Source organism: Stomoxys calcitrans, chromosome 2 (assembly GCF_963082655.1).
Source record: "Stomoxys calcitrans chromosome 2, idStoCalc2.1, whole genome shotgun sequence".
NCBI lineage: Eukaryota > Metazoa > Arthropoda > Insecta > Diptera > Muscidae > Stomoxys > Stomoxys calcitrans.
Window position 1 is genome coordinate 164,110,844 of NC_081553.1, and position 18,696 is coordinate 164,129,539.

The following is an 18,696-nucleotide window of genomic DNA, read 5'->3' on the forward strand; positions in this document are numbered from 1 at the left end:
TACTTAGTAGATGAGATAACCAGAGCGGGTTCGAGGCAAAATGGGACTCAGTGGGTAATTGCTGGACCGCTAAGGCGTTCTGATCTGTCATTGAACGAAGGAGGACGAAGAAGTTGCCTCCGTTCGATAAAAGGCCGCTGAGCACATTAACAGGGGTCATAACCGGACACTGTGCCATAGACCGCATGGCGGTGCATATGGGAATACTGAACAATTACTTCTGCAGAAGATGTCTTGATGTTCATGCCCAGGTCTGCAAGGATGAAAGTTTCCTTTCTGGGGAGGCGGTTCTACTGCGATCTGGGTGATCTTTCGAACGTATCTCTGGGAGGTCTCTTAAGATTTGTGGACGGGAGGGTATGGTTCGGGCGTAGGGTGCGATGAGATCCGGCGAAGTCACATACGTGCTTGCATGAAGGATGGGTGCTTTTTCCCCCGCTCTGGTTCTTCATTCTCCCTATTTCTTTTATTCATGTAAAACCTCTGGCTATGGTTCAATGTCGCACATTTTCTTTCCCTTCTCTTTCTTGCTAGGGTGTCGCAACTATCGAAACTATCGATACTATCGATATTTTATTTTTTGTCTGAATATCGTTTGATATTTTTCCCTTCGATACTAACGGCAAAGATAAAATTTTTGCGAATTGAACAACAATGTGTGATCCGACACTAAATGTATCCTACAAGATGCATTGCGCCTATAGAGGGCGCGATTTTCATTCGATTGGGCGGACATTTTGTACAATGATTTTTCATATGACTTCCAACTGATAGTATCGATACTATCGATATTTGTTGTTAGAAATTTGGAAAATATCGTATATTGCGATTATCGATAGTTTGCCAGCTCTAATTCAACTTAAAATAGCCCAAATAGAAAAATCCATCCGACTGCCATCTAGCGACTTGCACTGCATGAAAGAAATTCGGTGAGAAAAGTTTTACTAACCATTCTTGGTTTAAACGTGTTCTATGCGATGGTGCTGAGTGCTGTTGGTACGTCCATGTGTGGGTGCCCACGGCGTCAAAGCAGCCTTAAAAAATATTTCAGCCCCAATTGGGGCGAATTGGATGAAATTTAGCACCGAGTGTTTTTTTTTTTTTTTTTAAAGCGGGAGGCCACCGTAGCGCAGAGTTTAGGATGTCCGCCTATGACGCTGAACGCCTGGGTTCGAATCCTGGTGTGAACATCAGAAAAAATTTTCAGCTGTGGCTTTCCCCTCCTGATGCTGGCAACATTTGTGAGGTACTTTGCCATGTAAAACTTCTCTGCAAAGAGGTGTGGCACTGTGGTACGCCGTTCGGACTCGACTATAAAAAGGAGGCCCCTCATCATTGAGCTTAAACTTGAATTGGACTGCACTCATTGATAGGTGAGAAGTTTGCACCTGCTCCTTAATGGAAAGTTCATGGGCAAAATTTGCAATTTGTTTTTTTTATAAATTCCTACATACGTGGTAAGCATGGCCCAAACCGGTGTATAACCTGCTATACAACCCCAATAAACCGATCTCCCGAATATACTTCTTGAACCCCTGGAATCGTAATCGTTATCCGATTTGGCTAGAATTGCGCATATAGTGTTTTGTGAAGACTTCAAACAATTGTGCTATGGCTCCCATATAAACCGATCTCCCGATTTGACATCTTAAGCCCTTAGAAGTCTCTTTTTTTCTAATTTGTATGAACTTTTGGACAAAATGTTTTCCAACAACTTCCAACATCCGTGGTAAGTATGGTTCAAATCAGTCTATATCCTGGTATAAACCGATCTCACGATTTTACTTTGTGAGTCCCTGGAAGCGTCAATTGTTATCCGATTTGGCTGAAGTTTGCATGTATTGTCCGATGGGGATTTCCAAAAACTTCGCCAAGTACAGTTCAAATCCGCCTATAACCCGATATAGTTTCTAATAAACCGATCTCTAGTTTTGACATCTAGAGCTACTGGAAACCGCAATTGTCATTCGATGTGGCTGAAGTTTTACACGTAGCGTAAATCTTCACCATAATGCTACAATACAAGTTCGAAGTTGGACCATTCTTGGCACAGTTAAGTCGGATTGAGAATTGCGCCTCTAGAGGCTCAAGAAGTCAGGATCCGAAATCGCTTTATATGGCAGCTATATCATCACATGGACCGATGTGGCCCATTTACAATCCCAACCGACCTATGATTTTGTGCAAAATTTCCGGCGCCTAGCTTTTTACTCCTTCGTAAGTCAGCATGCTTTCGAGAGACAGACAAACGGAAGGACATGACTAAATCAACACAAAATGTCAAGAGGATCGATGTGTTACGTTTTCGTTTATATACAGACACACATAAACTTCTACAACTAAGAGCTAAGCCATTTACAATAAAACGAACCTTTGTCCCAGCTCAAAATCTCTACCTTTATATCGATAATTTATCTGTTGCTCTTTTCCAAAAAAAAAAAAAAAATATTCCGTTCTAAAATAGCCTTTATCGGCTTATCCTAATAAACAAAAAGAAATAAGAAAATAGAATATTAACTCTACGACAACAACAACAACAAGACCGACATCTGTGCGTGTTTATGGCAGTTCTAAAATGTACCGGTATTTAAAAAGTTATTGCCGTAAATGTCAGGCTAAAAACAACAAAACCAGCCCAGAGTAGCACTAGAGCAGATGAGCGTTATATTTCCTGTTTTGGAGTGAAAATAAAAAACGCATACGGCCGGTAAAGTCAGTATCACTGTCAGTTGTTGTTTCTGCTGTAGTGTTAACCGATTTTGTTGTTTTTTCCTACTCTTTTGTTTGAGAACTAAACAAAAAATAGAAGAGGAAAACAAGTAAAAGCGTGCTAAGTTCGGCCGGGCCGAATCTTATATACCCTCCACCATGGATCGCATTTGTCGAGTTCTTTTCCCGGCATCTCTTCTTAGGCAAAAAAGGATATAAGAAAAGAGTTGCTCTGCTATTAAAACGATATCAAGATATGGTCCGGTTCGGACCACAATTAAATTATATGTTGGAGACCTGTGTAAAATTTTAGCCAATTCGTATAAGAATTGCGCCCATTGGGGCTCACGAAGTAAAATAGAGAGAACGATTTATATGGGATCTGTATCGGGCTATATACCGATTCAGACCATAATAAACACGTTTGTTGATGGCCATGAGAGGATCCGTCGTACAAAATTTCAGGCATATCGGTAATAATAATTGCGACTTCTAGGGGTCAAGAAGTCAAGATCCCAGATCGGTTTATATGGCAGCTATATCAGATTATGAACCGATTTGAACCTTATTTGACACAGTTGTTGAAAGTAAAAATAAAATACGTCATGCAAAATTTCAGCCAAATCGGATAGGAATTGCGCCCTCTAGAAGCTCAAGAAGTCAAATCTCCAGATCTGTTTATATGACAGCTATATCAGGTTATGGACCGATTTTAACCATACTTGGCACAGTTGTTGGATATCATAACGAAATACTTGGTGCCAAAAATTCATTCCAATCGGATAAGAATTGAACACTCTAGAGGCTCAAGAAGTCAAGACCCAAGATCGGTTTATATGGCAGCTATATCAGGTTATAGACCGATTTAAACCATACTTGGCACAGTTGTTGGGTATCATAACAAAACACGTCGTGCGAAATTCCATTTCAATCGGATAAGAATTGCGCCCTCTAGAGGCTCAAGAAGTCAAGACCCAAGATCGATTTATATGGCAGCTATATCAGGTTATGAACCGATTTGAACCATACTTGGCACAGTTGTTGAATATAATAACAAAACACGTCGTGCAAAATTTCATTTCAATCGGATAAGAATTGCGCACTCTAGAGGCTCAAGAAGTCAAGACCCAAGATCGGTTTATATGGCAGCTATATCAAAACATGGACCGATATGGCCCATTTACAATACCAACCGACCTACACTAATAAGAAGTATTTGTGCAAAATTTCAAGCGGCTAGCTTTACTCCTTCGGCAGTTAGCGTGCTTTCGACAGACAGACGGACGGACGGACGGACGGACATGGCTAGATCGACATAAAATGTCACGACGATCAAGAATATATATACTTTATGGGGTCTCAGACGAATATTTCGAGTAGTTACAAACAGAATGACGAAATTAGTATACCCCCCATCTTATGGTGGAGGGTATAAAAAATGGTAATAATAAAACAGCACTTAGATCTCGTTTGAAGTTGTTTTTCATTAGACTCGGTTTTTCTTTTTTTTTGTTTTGTTGTGTTTTTTTTTGTTTCACAGTTCAGAATTCTATGAAAAAGTTCTCGCCTTGTGAACATGTTGACTTGCACACTGATGCACCACTTTTTTGCTTTTCTACTAGCCGGTCGTGCTCGTGCTTTCTGTGTGTGTCGGTATATTTTTTTTTTTTTTTTTGTTCTAAATTTCCCCCCATATCCAGGGCTAGAGATGATGGATGGATGGAAGGATAGATGAATGGATGGAAGGCAGCATGCAATAGTGCAGAGCGAAAAGTGCTGGGCAGGGAAGCAGGTCATTCTATGCGATTGCATTTCATGTCGAACGGAATGAATAATTTTATCAAAGCTGTTATGAGGTCAACTTGTTTTAGAGCGTTCTATAATGCGTATTACTATCCAGTTTATGCACATATAAAATTGAACAAACTCACAACCGAGAAGAAGAAGCATTGATAGAAACCCCACCATTATTATGAAAATGTTATCAATGTTATGACATTACAGTGTGGGGCAAAAGTGGAGTATCAAAAGAAGTCATAATAAACTACTACTTCTCTCAACGAGTGATGTACGATTCAAGTTTAAGCCCAATAATTGGGGAACTGCTTTTTTTGGCGATCCCAACGGTCTGCAGCAGAGCCATATCATTTGATAGATACATTTTACATGACTGAATAACACACATTTGTCGCCAGCATTAGTGAAGGTATTCGTATAATACCCACCGAAAAATGTTTATTAACACTACCATAGGATGGTGGCTTACGAATCTAGTCATTCCGTTCAACCCCATAAAATATATATATACTCTTGATCGTCTTGGCATTCTAAGTCCTGTCTGTCCGTCCGTCCGTCTGCCAAAATCGCGATAGAGAATGCATAAAGATATCAGAAGAAATTTTCAACAGATATTGCTTGTAATTTTAGGTCATTGGAGATTGCAAATAGGTCATATCGGTTCAGATTTTTTTAATAGCTGCCATATAAATTGGTCCTTCGATTTGACTTTTAGTCCGTAGAACCACCAATTGTTATCCGCTTGGAAACAATTGGTGGTTGGAAATTTTGCACGGTGTGTTTTGATACGACTTCCAAAGGCTCAAATCGGTCTACCTGACATTGCTTCCATATGAACCGATCTCCCGAATTGACATTTTGAGCCCCAAAAAACCAAAATTGTTGTACGATTTGACTGAAAATTTCCACGTAGGGTTCTATTACGTTTACCAACAACCGTGCTAAGAACGGACTAAATCAGTGTTTATAGCTCCCATCCTCCGGCGATGGCTAATGACCTTGTCGCGATGCGGGCGCTTAGACGTTGACGTTACGCAAATCGGTACATAACCTGATATAGCTGCCATATAAACCGATCTGGGATCTTGATTTCTTTAGCCTCTAGGGGGCGCAATTGTCATCCGATTTGGCTGAAATTTTGTACAACGGCTTCTCTCATGACCTACAACATACGTGTCTAATATGTTTGATACAGCTCTAATACAATAGTTTGATACAGCTCTAATACAAACCTATCTCCCGATTTTGCTTCTCGAGCCCCTACAAGGAGCATTTCTAATTCGAATGAACTGAAATATTACACAATGCCTTCTACAATGTTCAGCATTCATTTATGGTCCGAATCGGACTATAACTTGATATAGCACCAATTGCATAACAGTTCTTATTCAATATTCTTAGCACGCTCTTAATTGTCTTATTTAAAATAATAGGGCTTTTCAGTCTGAAATAGCAGTGCGAATTTTTTGCTAAAACAGTAGCTTTATGTTTGCAGAAACAACAGTAATGCTTACTTTTCCAGCAAATAAATCTGTTATTTTAGCAAAAATTTTTGCTGTTTTAAATAACAAATTTCGTTGAGTGTAGAATAAGTTTCGTCTGATTTAAAAGAAATTTGGTACTTAATATAAAATTCACACATTCCCTTTCAACTAAGATAATTTGTGTAAATTTTTAGCAGAATCTATTTTGGTTCGTACGTTTTTTCTTGTTTCCGATGTTCTCGCACCGATACGAACGCAGACATTCAACGTCATAGGCGGCCAGCTTGCGCCAAGATGGACTCATTTGTAATCAAGACCTCATTTGTTATCTAAATACAGGTCGCATTTCTGGTCTAATCATCACCAGATTTGGTACGCATAACTAATTCTTGCCACAATGAATACGGCTATAGATTGATGGAAATCAGCTCAGGTTTGGAATTTGGAATTTGGTCTCATATGAAATGGATGCAACAGAATGCACAAAATGTACATAACAAACATGTGCATATGTATGCTAATGTTGACTAGAAAATGTTTCATTTTAACCTTTCCGATTACAACCAACAGCATATGAGCCTGAGCACATACACATGTATCAAAGATGTATCTCTAGCCAAGCAAACATCTGATCTGTAGGTAAAAGTGCATGTGTACGAGTACTGTGTTAGACATGTTATTCTAATTACCATGGAAATCAAATAAATAGAATGTAAATGTGCAGCATTAAAATGTTATTGTAAAATGTAGCATTTAAAACAAATATTTATTTTTGTACCATTTGTCTAACAAAAGGAAAAAGCAACAACACAGACCGAAGAAAAAGAAACACAAGACCGACAATGCAGCCATATAGGGGAATAATGGGTTGAGCCAAATGCAGCTCCTAAGAAATTCTATTCTTAAACCATTGAGTTGAAATCATCGTTACACCCTAATACTCTTGCAGATAAGTAAGTACATATGGCCGCACTTCAATATCAGCTGCTTATAAATAAACACATTTAAATACTTAACTACACAAATTTATAGAGATGGGAACGATGATGTATTTGGCCCGACTGCCTCGCTTGCCACACCTAGCTCACCTAGGCGAAATAACAAATTTCTAGTTGAAAACGTGTGCCACATTTTGCTTTCAAGGCTTCTGCCAAGAGTATGTCGGCGAAAAATAAAAATAATAACAGACTCTTATCGTCATCTTCCATCCATCGCCACTATTTTTTGCTCGATGTCGGAAATCTGCATGAATATTTTTAGAAAAACATTCACATAGGCAAAATTTCGTTGCAGAAAGTATTATAACTTGCTTATTCGCCTTTTCCCCATTAGTAAAACGCAACAAATATTGACGATGAGCACCACAGCGAAGGCGGCAATAACAATGGAACATCACTGCAAACCAATCAAACCCCCCCGCCTTCGGGTGAATGGAAAATGGTTGAGTGTTTGGAATATACGCATGCAGCAATAGCAACGAGGATCCAACTCAGTTGATATCTGAATCAGCAAAAGCAAACAAATTCTTAATTTAACTTCCGCATTGCATAAAAGCTATGCAACTGCAAATGCATTCGTTGGCTTGCAGAAGGTGGGGAGTGAATCTAAATAAAAAAAAAAATAACAACTTGATTGGAAAACTGCAAAATAGTAACAAAATGTCACAGTGTGGAACATAATGGCAAATCAATTTTAGGAATTTTTACACCATGATAAGGAAAACCGAAGTCAACTATTCGAACCAACTGAACACTGTCTTTGATATCTTTGAAAATTGACGCAATATTTCTGCAGTTTAGCTGACACGAAGTGTTGCCAAGTTCACACTGGTATAGATATTGGCGCCCTTAAATAACCAATGGACATGATGTTCCCCTCGGGGTTCGGTTTTAGAGACCGGAACGAGCTTGCTCCCCTGTAAGAGCTTGACGAGGATCGCCATCTCCATAGCCGGGTAATGCTCCAACGTCTCATCATCTTCCCCGCATGCCCAACACATGGTATCACTTGCCGCACCGATCTTACATAAGTGAGCTCGTAGTCCTATGTGTCCCATTATGATACTGATAGCTATACTGACCTCCTTCTTGCTTCCTTTCAGAAAAAGTCTCGTCTTCTCACGATCTGGATCCCCCATAGGAGTTTAGCCGTCCTACCGACCGTTTCATGCATGCGCATTCGTCGCCCACTACCTTAACTCGCACTGCTTCGACCCGTAGGCTGTGGGTTAACCAAGTTTATTGACGGCAGTCATCTGGCATTTACCGCGAAATCGTCTGCCCTTTCATTTCCCCTTACTCCGTTATGGCCCGGCACCCTAACGATGCGGACTTTCCCATCCTCTGAGATGGCGTTACACTGCAAGACTGTTCGTGACCTTACCGTCCCGGTTATTATTGACCTTATGGCAATTTTACTGTCCGTAAAGTGGTTCACACTCGACGTCCTCACGTTAGCACCACACCACTTCACGCATTCCGTGATCGTTCGGATCTCCGCCTGCAGGACCGTATTATGGTCAGGCAGTCTAAAACAGATCTCAGTCCCTGGGTTCTCAATATAAACCCCCAGGCCCACTCTGTCCTCTAGCTTCGATCCATCCGTGTGACATGATCTACCAGATGGCAATACTAGGATTCCGTCAATCCAAGACAGTGCCGATGGCAGCAGTGCCTCGCACTCGACTTCAAAGTTTATCTCACATATCCGATCGGAAACCTCTTCCCTTCCTTCCAGGTTTCCTATCGTCGCCCCGATTTTACCGCGATGGTATGAGCTGATCCCATCCTCCCAGGCCCCATTTCGAGCCTACGGCCCGTCTACATAGTACCCAACATCTGTGAGCCTTCTCAGTACGCTCCTGAATATGACACTTTCAATTCGGTTTCCTGTCCAAGATCACACCTAAGTATTTGACCTTGTCAGATATCGAAATCGTCTTTTTGAGGAAACGTGGTGCATTAAGACCTTTTCGGCCCTTCTGCATAGCTCGTTCCGATACATATCCCTTAGAAGTGTTATAACATCGTCTGCGTAGCGGATGGGTTCTTAAGTAGAGCTGGCAAACTATCGATAATCGCAACATTCGATATATCGAATAAAATGAAATTTAATAAAATCAGTTGGTAGTCATTAGAGAAATCATTGTGCAAAATTGTAGACCAATCGCATGAAAAGCGCCCTCTATAGGTGCAATGTATCTTAAAGAATATATTCAGAGTCGAAAACTCTTAAATTTTAGAAAAAATTTAACTCTGGTCGAATATCAATCGATAACTAGACAAAAAATAAAACATCGATAGTGCCATCCATATATTGACGGCTCTTGGCGTGAGGTGGTGTGGTATTTAAGCGAGGACGTCGAGTGTGAACAACTTTTCGGACAGTAAACTGGGCATCAGGGCAATAACAACCAGAACGGTAGGTTATGAAACGTCTTGATGTGTAAGAAGGGCATAAACGCTTTCTATGAGGATGGCACTATCCGCAATGTTTGGGTGTCGGGCCATAGTGGAGCCAGGGGAAATGAAAGAGCAGATGATTTCACAGTGGATACCAGAGGACTGGAGGCCACGGTAGCGCAGAGGTTAGTATGTGCGCCTATGTACTGACCGCCAGGTTTCGAATCCTGGCGAGACAATCAGAAAAAAATTTCAGCGGCGGTTATCCCCTCGTAGCTGGCAACATTTGTGAGGTACTTTTCCATGTAAAACTTCTCTCCAAAGAGGTGTCGCACTGCGGCCCGCCGTTCAGACTCGGCTATAAAAAGGAGACCCCCTATCATTGAGCTTAAACTTGAATCGGACTGCACTCATTGATATGTGAGAAGTTTGCCCCTGTTCCTTAATGGAATGTTCATGGGCAAAATTTGTACCCGCACCTAGGTGGGGACACAATACCATACATAAACTGAATTAAGGAAAACAATTAAGGATTTAGTTTGTGGTACACAATTCCTGACATAGATTTTCTTTTGGAGGTTACTTAAGGGTGCACAACTGGCTTAGGTGCATGTCCACAGTTGCATGTTGCATCATGGGCTCTTTAAAGCCATAGTTATTATCTACTATACTCATAGTTAGCATTAATTGTTTCCTCATGACTTCCAGCATCCGTTGTAAGTATGGTACAAATTAGTCTATAACCCGACTTAGTTCGCATATAAACCGAACTGCCGATTAATCTGCTACTGCCCCAATAAGCATTAAATTTTGACTGATTTGAACGTAAAGATGTCCCTGAAGATAAAGTTAACTTTAACTAGCAGAGACACAAACCCATTCAATTAACAGCACCCTGTTACGAGCTTAGCAGAGCTATGCTAGCAATTTAACAGAAAAAATCTAAAAATAATATCAAGATAAATAATGAAAAAATTCAGAAGAAACGACAAGAAGAGAACTAAAAGGGCCACAAACATTGCGAATTTTGTAAAAAAAATTATCTATCAAAGTAAAAAATGCATAAGGGACAAATCTATAAATTTTACCCTAATCACCATACAGACGTACATGGTGCACATTTCATTTTTATCTATTGCAACTCGATTTTGAGTAAAGAATTTTTTTAAATTTATTTGCTTAACATAAATGGTAATATTAAAAAAAGTTCTCCCCATTCAACTCTTCCTCTGAAAGAACTTTTAGGGTATTGAAAATTCGTTGAACTTTTTGTATTCTTCTCCATTGTTTACAATAATCTTTGCATTTTGTGCAATGAAAGTTAAATAAACAATTCAATTGGAAAAAAAACAAAATCGAGAACCATTCGCCGTTGGAAAATTACATCAGAGATCAGCAAATTGCTATATAGTAATGGCAACTAAAGTTTATTTATCCTAAAGACGGAAAAGTCTTCCAATTTCAAATTAATGGAATTTCTAATTGAATTTCAATTCATTAAAATTCAATTGAATAGGCTGGACGGACATTCCAATGGGTCTCCCATCGTTCGCCATACAGAAGGGTGGGGTTTGTGGTATGGACTATTAGACACGCACTTTCTGAAAGCCCACACTGGCATAGACAGCACAAATAATGGAACACATTAACATTTACAATGGCCACAGAGATAAATGGATGGATCCATGTATGCTTGAATGTCTATGGTGGATACAAAGTCATATGCAATCACAAGTCATCGTGGCCGTCAATAGCATCGGCATCGACATCGGCATCGGCATCATTATCATCATCTTCATACTACTCATCGGCTGTGTGGTTATGAGTTGCTCTGAAAGAAGGCTCTGTTTGCAAGACAATTTCAATTGCAACATTACAACGCAATAGATTATAAATTTGTCCATGACAGCACTTTGCGAGTATGTTTCAATAATAATAACAATAACAAATAGCCTTAGATTGACTATAGGCCAAAATGATCATATGGATGAATGTTTGGATAGATTCACATAGCCCATGGCACAGCTGAAAAGTCTTGGTTAGGCATCTCTCTTTGCCTCCCCCTTGTCCATTGGTATGTGTGTGTGTTTCTACGCAGCCAGCAATTATCACAAGTTAAGCGTGTTTTGATGTCATAATAAGGGCCACACCCGTTCGCCTAATCCAAAGCACCCTGTCTGTTGCCCAGCACGCCTCATTGCGGCTCATCATATGCTCATTATTATTCACTATTATTGTTATTAATTGCTGTTTTTCTTTAACACACTTACATATGTGAGGGAGTGAGGGGTGAGGTTTCTTAGGCCTAACCACACTCAAGATAATTTGTCAAACCAATAAAAATCTCTGAGAGAAAAGGGAAATTAAAATCAATGACCCGCATAAAGCAATCGTATAATTAAGAAGTCGGGAACTTGTATACTCACAGCAAAAAATCTGCTGACTGTTAATAGCTAATTGTGCTGTTATTACAGCAGTAGTTCTGCTGTAGTAGCGTAATGTTTGTTATTTCAGACCAGCAGGCAGCTTGCTAAAATGTTTGTTGCTTTCAAACAAAGTCTGCTGCTTAATTTATGAAGAATGAGAGTAAAAACAGTAGAATAAACTAAAATAAATTAAGTGAAACAAAACAAAACAAAACAAAACAAAACAAAACAAAACAAAACAAAACAAAACAAAACAAAACAAAACAAAACAAAACAAAACAAAACAAAACAAAACAAAACAAAACAAAACAAAACAAAACAAAACAAAACAAAACAAAACAAAACAAAACAAAACAAAACAAAACAAAACAAAACAAAACAAAACAAAACAAAACAAAACAAAACAAAACAAAACAAAACAAAACAAAACAAAACAAAACAAAACAAAACAAAACAAAACAAAACAAAACAAAACAAAACAAAACAAAACAAAACAAAACAAAACAAAACAAAACAAAACAAAACAAAACAAAACAAAACAAAACAAAACAAAACAAAACAAAACAAAACAAAACAAAACAAAACAAAACAAAACAAAACAAAACAAAACAAAACAAAACAAAACAAAACAAAACAAAACAAAACAAAACAAAACAAAACAAAACAAAACAAAACAAAACAAAACAAAACAAAACAAAACAAAACAAAACAAAACAAATTCTGAAACAACTGATTTTGTTAGTTGAAATAGCAGGCTGCACGGTTTGCTAAAACAGCAGCCTTTTGTTTGCTGAAACAGCAAACTTGTTTGCTATTTTGAAAAGCAAATATCGTTGAGTATAATCAATGCATTGATAAGGTACCTCCTTTTTAAAGCCGAGTCCGAATGGTGTGTCGCATAGCATAGTACCTCTATGCATGGCAGAGTACCTCACAAATGTCGCCAGCTTTAGGAGGGGATAACTAACGCTGAAAAAAATTGTTTTAATTGTTTCAAAGACAGATATGCTAACTTTTGCGCAACGCAGAAAGTGTTCTTTGAAGACCGCCATGTTTGGTCCAAATCGGTTAACAACATGATATACAATATGTTACGTCTTCAAACAACCGTTTTCGGCATGGTACAAGTCGGTCTGTAACTTGACATAGTTCCCATATAAACCGGTCTACTGATAAGACTTAACGGCTCCTAGAAGTTATTGTTTCCCTTCACCTTAGTTAAAATTTTAGCAGAATCCATGGTGGTGGGTTGCCAAGATTCGGCCATCCCAAACATAGCACGGTCTTACGACTTCTACATGATCTAACTGTGTCGTATTAAATTCCAAAAGTTTTTTATTATCCTTTTATATCCATCACCAGGGCCGTAGTATAGTTTTTTCTATATGTAGGTTAAGTTTTTGAATGGGCAATCGGACCATATTTAGATTTATGCCGATTAAGGGTTATAAGCTCACAAAAGGCGCATTTATTGTCTGATTTCCCTAAAATATGAAACAGTCCCAACGTCTTTCCCGAATATGCTCCAGATCCGATTTCGCTGAAATTTGAAAAAGAAAAAACACGTTGTAATAAGACCGATCTTCAATCCCATGGCAGCCGGTTGTACGTACCGGATTGACCCGATGGAGTTATCCATCGGCAAGGGCTGCCGCCTCAGTGTACAACACACTGCTACAACAACAACAACAACAACCGATCTTCCGTTAAACGGTATTAAGTCCATAAAAGACGTAATCATTGTCTGATTTCGATGAAATTTGAAACGGCGAGTTGTATCAAGACTCGCAATATTCAAACCAAATATGGTAGGACAATATTTTGTTATAGCTGTCTTTTACACAAATCTTTCGATTAGGGGTCTAAGGCCCATAAAAGGCGTAATAATTATCTGATTTCGCTGAAATTGGAACAGTGAATTGTATTGAGACTCCTAACATCTGTCGCGAATATGATCTAGATCGGACCTTATTTGGATCTAGCTGTCATATAGACCGATCTTTCAATTTAGGGTTTTAAGCCCATTAAAGGCCAATTACGGTTCAGATCGGAACGTATTTCAAAAAAGATTTTGCGATTTAGGCCAGATTTAACTGAAACTGTGACTTGTACAAGGCTTTTTAGTGCCTGAATCAAATATGAAGTTGATCAGCCCACGTTTGGATATGGCCATTGATATGGTAGTGGTGGCCACTGTAGCGCACAGATTAGACTATCCGCCTATGACGCTGAACGCCTGGGTTCGAGTCGGGGCGAGACCATCAGAAAAATTTTCCGCGGTGGTTTCCCCTCCTAATGCTGGCAACATTTGTGAGATACTATGCCATGTAAAACTTCTCTCCAAAGAGGTGTCGCACTGCGGCCCTTATCATTGAGCTTAAACTTGAATCGGACTGCACTCATTGGTATGTGAGAAGTTTGCCCCTGTTGCTTAGTGGATTGTTCATGGGCAAAATTTGCATAGTAGTGGAGTTATAATGAAATAGGATGGTAAATATCAAAAGATTATCCAAAGTTTGTTTACTTGTTGTTTGTTGAATTTAGTTTAGCTTGATTTGAATACCAATTGGGAAAGTGGCCGGCTTTAGATGCAGCGTTATCACTGTCGTTATTGCCACGTTTTGTTTTTATTGTCGTTGTGACAGTTAATTTTCATTGCTTGATTGCCATCAAAGTGAGAGTGTGGTAAGGAAAGAGAGCGCAAAAGGAAATCGGGCCTTGGTTAAGTGACTGCATTTCTTTCTTTTTGAAAAAGCATTTGCATTTGCTATGTACTAAGGCAGCATTTTTTTTTAATTTGTGCTTTGTTTTGGTTGCAATTTAGCAAGTAGAAATATTTCGTATGAGTGCTTGCAAAACTCTTATCACTAGCAATAGAAAAATAATAATGCCAACTACTTGGCTTTCCGTATTGGAATACGGCGCATTAGATGTCGTCGCGACGTCTGTGAAATAATTTAATTTATAAATATGTGGAATCGAGTATTTACTACGACTATCAGCTGCCTTAAGAATGGAATGGAATGGCATGAGAAGTGCAATAGACTTGCATGTAAACACATCCCAGCAAACGAATTTGGGAGAAAAGCGCTATCATTACGTCCATAAAAATCCTCATTCAAGGAGAAGTTTTAAGCCAACTCGTTGCATTTTCAAACATGAATACGAGTCTGTGCAAAATTTCAACTCAATATCTCCATTTTTAAAGACTGTAGCATGATTACAACTGAAGACACACGAATATCGTTAAATCGTCTTAGAATTTTACAACGATCCGAAATATATATACTTTGTAGGGTCAGCAAAATGGATATTGCCATGTGTTACACACTGAATGACTAAATGAATATACCCCCTATTCTTTGGTGGTGGGTATAATGAAATATTGTAGCTGCGTAATAACATGGCTGCTGGTCGATGACTTTAAGTGTTTCCATATCATTTGGAGCCACAGTATACACATAATGAATTTTTATTGAGGCGTCATTTGTAAAGGCCTCATCATGCTTGAACCCCAAATGACTTTCGAATTGCAGTTTACAATCCATTAAACTGTGAAGGGGTTCACAATTGGTTAATTGAAAATCAATTAGAAGCAAGTAAAAGCGTGCCAAGTTCGACCATGCCCAATCTTATATACCCTCCACCATGTATTGTATTTGTCAAGTTCTTTGACCACTATCTCTTTATAGGGAAAGAAAGAATCTTCTTTAATATATAAAATTCAATTTGGGTTTGTTTGCTTGTTTGTTCCGTATAGACTCAAAAACGGCTGAACCGATTACCTTGCAATTCTCACAGATTGTGTAGGTTGGTCTGGAAAGAAACATAGGCTATATAATTTTTTGATATCGGGAGACAGACAGACCCTCCCCTTTATTCCTAAAGTATTACCCAAAAATAAAAGTAGAGCGATCGGGACAATATGGGATTCAAATGAAAGGTATTCAAGAGTAGAGTACGAATTTCATAATAAAAATTGGGTCCAAGTACCTGGGGGACCGCCCCAGCCCCAAAACCCCTTAAAATAGGTTTATTTGACAATCATGACTATATGGGACTCAAATGAAAGGTATTCGGGAGTAGATAACGAATATGGTCAGGAAGAAGAAAGGACGATATCGGAAGGGGGCGGACCCTTCCCGTTACCCCAAAAATACCACCCAAAATCACAAGTGGACCGATATAGACAATATGGATATCAAATGGAAGAGAAGAATAGAATACGAATATGGTATTAAAAATTGGCTCCAAGTACCCAGGAAGTCGCACTAACCCCAAAATGTCTAAAAACAGAAAAATTGGTCGTCCATATCAATGTGGGGCTTAAATGAAAGGTATTCGGGAGTAGATTACGAATCTGATCGAAGTGTAGGGGGTCATCCTACCCCCCTAAAAACTCCCCAAATGGACATATGACCCATCATGACTATATAAGACTCGATTTGTTTGTTTGTTCCTTAGAATCAAAAAAGGAAACATAGGTTATATAATTTTTAGATAACGGTTATATAATTTGTTGATGTCCCCCTTACACCAAAAACGCCACCCAAAACAGATTAATTGACCCATTATGGCAATATGGGACTCAAATGAAAGGTATTTGAGAGTTGAAAAAGAATTTGATATACAATTTGGGGGCACGCCCTAAATCACAAATCTATAATACCCTATACCACCACTTTGTGCATTTGTTTGCAACGCTAAGAAGGAGAAAACCCATTGATAAATATACCGATCGACTCAGAATCACTTTCTGAGTCGATTTAGCCATGTCCGTCTACGAGTACATGTATTCTTGTAATCAAAGTGCAGGTCGTATTTGCTGTCTGATTGTCACGAAATTTTGCACATGTCACTTTTTTGTCCCAAGAACAAATGCTATTGATTTTGAAAAAAATCGGTTCAGATTTAGATATAGCTCCCATATATATTTTTCATCCGATCTGGACGTTTAAGGCTGTAGAAGCCACAATATTGGTCCGATCTTCACAAAATTCGGCATTGGATACTTTTTTTGAGGTCTACGTATGTGTGCAAAATCTTATAAAAGTCGGTTCAGATTTAGATATAGCTCCCATATATATCTTTCATCCGATATTTACTTTTAAGGCTGTAAAAGCCACAGTTTGAGTCCGATCTTTAAAATATTTTACGCGAGGTGTTTTATTTGACGTCCTAATATGTGTGGAAAATTTCATGAAAATCGGTTCAGATTTAGATATAGCTCCCATACATATCATTCATCCGATATAGCCTTTTAAGGCTGTAGAAGCCACAATTTTTTACCGATCTCTACAAAATTTGGCTTGAAGTATTTTATTTGACATCTTTATGTGTGTGCAAAATTTCATGAAAATCGGCACGGACTGTTTTGTTACAGGTCTTTCATGTGATTTGAACTATTAAAGCTGTAGAAGCCACAATTTTGGTCCGATCTTCACCAAATTTGGCGTGGAGTCGTTTTTGTGACTGTATTTGCAAAATTTCATAAAAATCGGTTTAGATTTAGATATAGCTCCCATATATGTCGTTCATCCGAATTGGCATTTTAAGGCTGTAGAATCCACAATTTTCGTCCGATTTTGCATGAGACGTTTAAATTGCAATACGTGCGCAAAATTTCATTCAAAATCAGTCCTAATTTAGATATAGCTCCAATGTGTATGTTTCATCCGATATGAACTTTTAAGGCAGTAAAACCCATAATTTTGGTCATATCTCTACAATATAGGGCGTGAGATGTTCTATTTCATGCCCCAGTATGTGTCATTAAAATTGGCACAGGTTTCGATATAACTCCCATATAATCTTTTATCCGATATGGCCTATGAAAGATGTGGAAATGCAAATCTTTTGTCCTGTGGAGAGGAAAATCTTACAAGGTTCTAAATTGCTATTTCAATTGGTATCCAAACTAAAGTCTGACTAAATTTCGAGATGAGCTCTACATATAAAAGGTACTGGATGCACTAGGTGGTGTAGGGTATTATATAGTCGGCATCGCCCGACTTTTGCCTTTCCTTACTGGTTTTGAAATAATTTCAAAAATCGAACGCTCCGCTTATGAACTTCTCGCAGTGTGTATTTCAGCTGTTCTTGTATTTCCTTGTGGTAGACAAAAACATATAAAAAATGAATTCTTTGTGTTTCCCATTGCAATAAAATCAACTTTTCAAGTGTCTATGACGAGTGCATAATAAATTATTCCTCAATGGTAACATATCTGTGGCATGCCTTGACATTGTCTGCTTGTTAAAAGCCTAGGCTTAGAAATTCATTTCATTTTAGTGTTCCCGGCTGCTCCCATGCAGCCTGGCGCGACGTTATTGTGTAAGAACGCTGGCACATAAATCGCACATTTGAAGTTCCCCACAATTACAACATGCATAGTAACGAAGAGATAAGATAGCAAATTGCGACTTAATTGTAATTATTTTGTTTTTGTTATTCCTTCATATTAATTGGTGTCTTTGTTTTAATTACGACTTTTTGTGTGTTATGTTGTTGTTAAAAACAAATGAAAGCAAAAAAAATATAAAAGAGAAGAAAGAAAAAGAAATATGTGTTGCTGTTAAATTAGAAAACTATCGTTCACTGGCACTCGCACTGGAACGCTTAAAAAGTTGCGACGTCCATGCTAACATATACACATGAGCGTTTATGTGAATGTACCCCCACAAGGGGCAGCATTCATTTTTTTTTTTTTTTTGTATAATTCATTTATTACTAGTATTTATTTATATTCTCTTGTTTATTCTAGGGGTTCCTGTACTGTAACCACCGCCTCATACCTCTAGTCTTTGTTTCATAGACCATCGTTTGCCGAGTGTTGTTTATTTCCCTGGCTTTTTTATTTGTATTGATGTGTTGATTTTT

General features: G+C 38.5%; 1 protein-coding gene across 2 annotated transcripts in view; it reads right to left on the reverse strand.

Moving 5' to 3' along the window:
• The window catches only part of LOC106084263 (LIM domain-containing protein A), a 906,287-nt gene that overhangs the window by 297,009 nt on the left and 590,582 nt on the right, over positions 1–18,696 (reverse strand). The window lies entirely within an intron of this gene.